Raw genomic sequence first — 3786 nt, forward strand, 5'->3', positions numbered from 1 at the left:
TTTCTTCAAATTCAATTACACATCTTCTGAGCGTATCTTCCATAACTTGAATTACTCTCTCTAACTGACCAACTGTCTGAGGATGAAAAGCTGTACTAAAATTCAATCTAGTACCTAGAGCTTCATGTAGATTTTTCCAAAATCTGAATGTGAATCTCAAATCTCTGTCTGATATGATAGAGATAGGAACACCATGCAGTCTCACAATTTCATTAATGTATAATTCTTCATATTTTTTTCAATGTATAATATATTCTGATTGGCAAGAAATATGCTAATTTAGTTAACTTGTCAACTGATGACTGCTGGGCCACTGGTACCCTAGCCGTAGTCGAGCCCTTATAGAAGAGTCGGGCCCAAAATCCATTAGAGCCCACTATGCAAGTTGGCCCATTAGCGCGCAACCCAGTCCACAATTGAGGAGGCCGAGCTGACTAGGGTCCGGACTCATCAAAGAGGGACCCAGCTCATCTGACGTGATGGGGCAATAAGGGAACAGACCCAGCTATACCACAACCCTATCAGCACAAGCACCAGAGGGGAATTAAATGGCCGCCTGATGATGATGAGAAGGCAGTTACATCCATACGTATGGTCTGTATGATAGCGACAGGTGGCACTATAGTAGGGTGGCGGTTATGCGTCACTAGAGGACAAGAGAAAAAGGAATAAAAGAGGTAGGCATGAACTATTCAGGCTAAGTTCACTCACACATACCAAAACCCTACCTTCTTCTGGATCTTAGATCATCATCAACTATTACCCAAATGACATCTTTCTTCCTTAGTGTGAGTGGCAATCTTGTTACAAAATCCATGGTAATTGTATCCCATTTCCATTTTAGTATAGCGATAGACTGCAATAACCCGATGGAGTTTGATGTCCTGCTTTTACTTGTTGATATGTCAAACATTTTGTTAAAAATTCAACTATATCTCTTTTTATGCCTGGTCACCAATAGTGCACCTTCAGATCTTAATACATCTTAGTGCTACCTGGATGCATAGCATATGAACTGTTGTGTGCTTTTGTAAGAATGCTTTGTTTTAACTCTCTAGTGTTAAGTACACATATCATGTTGCCATAGTACAAGTAGCCATTATCACTAATCACATACTTCTGCTTCTTCTCATGTTATACTTGTCTAGTCTACAAGGCTATCTCTGTATCTTCTTTCTGTATTTCTTTAATTTGTTGTAGTAAGATGGATCTAACTTTTAATTATGCTATGATAGCTCTATACTAATCAGTAAAGGTAGACATAGATAATAGTCTACTTTGGATAAATTATTCTCAATGAGCCATTATACGACTGTGAATATTTTTATAGTATTTAATAAAAGTACGTTCCATCATCATATTCTCAATCCCTTAAGAATAAAATGACTATCAAAAGTTAATGGGCTATATATTATATACAATTATTTAAACAATCTTTAATTGATTAAATTATATGTTGTTTATGCTTAGAGATATAAGATTATATCAAATCATTACTAAAATATATGGCTCTAGGGCACATATTTCTTACAAGCATTTTCTTAAAGCGTTTGAAAATTATTGCTTGTTTACTAATGGCGTAGTACTACAAGGTACTACTTTAACATATATTGAACCACAGACCCTAAAGTACAACTGAGTGAAACCATATTGTACTTTTTTGTACTTTTCCAAATAATAAAATTTTCCACTCTCTCAAAGTTTTCTTTTGAATCTTCATTGAACTAAATTCTCTTTTTAAATGGTAGGAGAACATCCTTATAGAAATAACTCAAGTCATACTTGAGCAACCTTAAGTAAGGTATGGTTGAAAAGATATCAAATATAGAATTACAAGTATAAAATGTTAATAAAATGATAGAGAAGATGCCAACAAAAAGTAAAGAGCATTAAATGAAAGGTTTTAAAAAGGCTCATTGTATCTCTTAAATTTGCAATGCTTTTATCAGTTGAAAAGGAAATAAATTTATACAGTAAGATAAAAAAAAAAAAAAAAAAAAACCTTAAATCCTTAGTTGTAGAAGTTGTGTAATGGGTAGATAAATTTAGCAAATTAGTCATTTCTCTATTACAAAATATGCAAACTGAAATTAGATAAAAGTCGTTTGAAATTAGATATCTAAAAATAACGCAAACATAAAATAGGTATCTAAATTTGAACTAAGTTTTATGTTAGATATTTAAGTTTAGCTTTAATAAATTTAGACATAAAACAAATATTTCATTTCTTCTTATTGCAAAGATTAACTTTCTAACTTTTAAATTTTTTCAAAAATACTTTGAAAAATTATTCTGATTATTTAAAAACTTTATAAATGTTTTTGAGATAAGCCTCAGATAGTGAAATTAGAGGAAAAATATTTAAAGATTATTATTAGCATATAAACTATTTTATCTTTTATATTTAACCTCTATGACCATATTTTTAATCTTTAACTCCAATTTGACATTGATGCACGTTATTTTATATAATATATAAAGGGCACAATACAAAAAAAGTAATATGTGATTCTATTGGTTTTTCACTTTAAGGTTTCTGATTTAATTTTTCTCAAAGTAATACCTAGTGGTATCATATTATCAACAAATAGCATGCAATAATTTGAGATGCTCTAGAAAATCCTAATGTGAAAATTATATTATGAGTTACTACTTTAACACAAGTTGAACTACTGACACTAAAGAGAAAATAAGTAAAAAAAAAAAAAAAGTGAAATCACATTGTTTTTTTTGTACTTTTCTTGGATATAGCAACCTTAAGTAGACTATGGTTGAAAAGATGCTATTCTAGAAAACTTAGAATTATAGCTATAAAATTTTACTAAGATAACAGAGAAAATTGCTAACAAAAAAAAAAAAGAGTATTGAATTAAAGGTTTAGAAAGGCTCATAGTATCTCTTGAATTCATAATACTTTTATTAGTTGATAGGGAAGTAAATTTAAGTAGTCAGATTTGAAATCTTAAATTCATAGCTATAAAAGTTGTGTAATGGCTAGTTATATTTGGCAAACTGGTCATTCCTCCATTAAAAAATGTGTAAATTAGAATAAAATAAAAGTTATCTAAAATTAGATATCTAAAGATAAGCATATATAAAGTGGGCACTAAAATTTAAAATAAGTTTTACGTTAGATACTTAATTTTAGTTTTGACAAATTTAGACATTAAAATAAAGATTTATTTTTTTTTCGGTGCAAAGATTAACTTCCTAAATTTTAAATCATCCGTAATATACTTTGAATAATTATTCTGATCATTCAAAAATTTCATAAATATGTATAAAGCAAGTCTTAAATAGTGAAATTTGAGAAATAAAATAAAAAGACCCAAAATACTCAAAAATAAAAGAAGAATAGCCATGCTTTTTTTAAGGAGAAGTTTCATCAAGGAGATGTCTTCTCCTTCATTTCGCGGAGTCCTATTCTCCTTCATCACAGGCAGGCAGCCTTGTCCTTCGTTGTGAGAAGCCATTTCTCCTTTGTCACGAGGAGAAGCTTTTGTTATGGGAGAGTGCATCCCTTTAACTTATCGCAAGAGATGAAGAAGAAGGAGAAATTGAAAGAGTGAGGTGCAATTTTATAAGGTAAAATACTGAGAATGGAGTGAGGGAGAAGAGAGAGTGTGGAGTGAGGGTGGAGTAGGCGGTGACAGATAAATGAAGTAGTGAGGGTTAGAGTTTTATCTTATTCTATATATATATAAGTAGTTCGGTTCAATTTTTCTCATTGATTTTGATTAATTAATCGAATTGAATTGAAAATTGGAATGTCCTAAAATTAATAAC

The sequence above is a fragment of the Manihot esculenta genome, chromosome 10 (assembly GCF_001659605.2).
Source record: "Manihot esculenta cultivar AM560-2 chromosome 10, M.esculenta_v8, whole genome shotgun sequence".
Taxonomy (NCBI): Eukaryota; Viridiplantae; Streptophyta; class Magnoliopsida; order Malpighiales; family Euphorbiaceae; genus Manihot; species Manihot esculenta.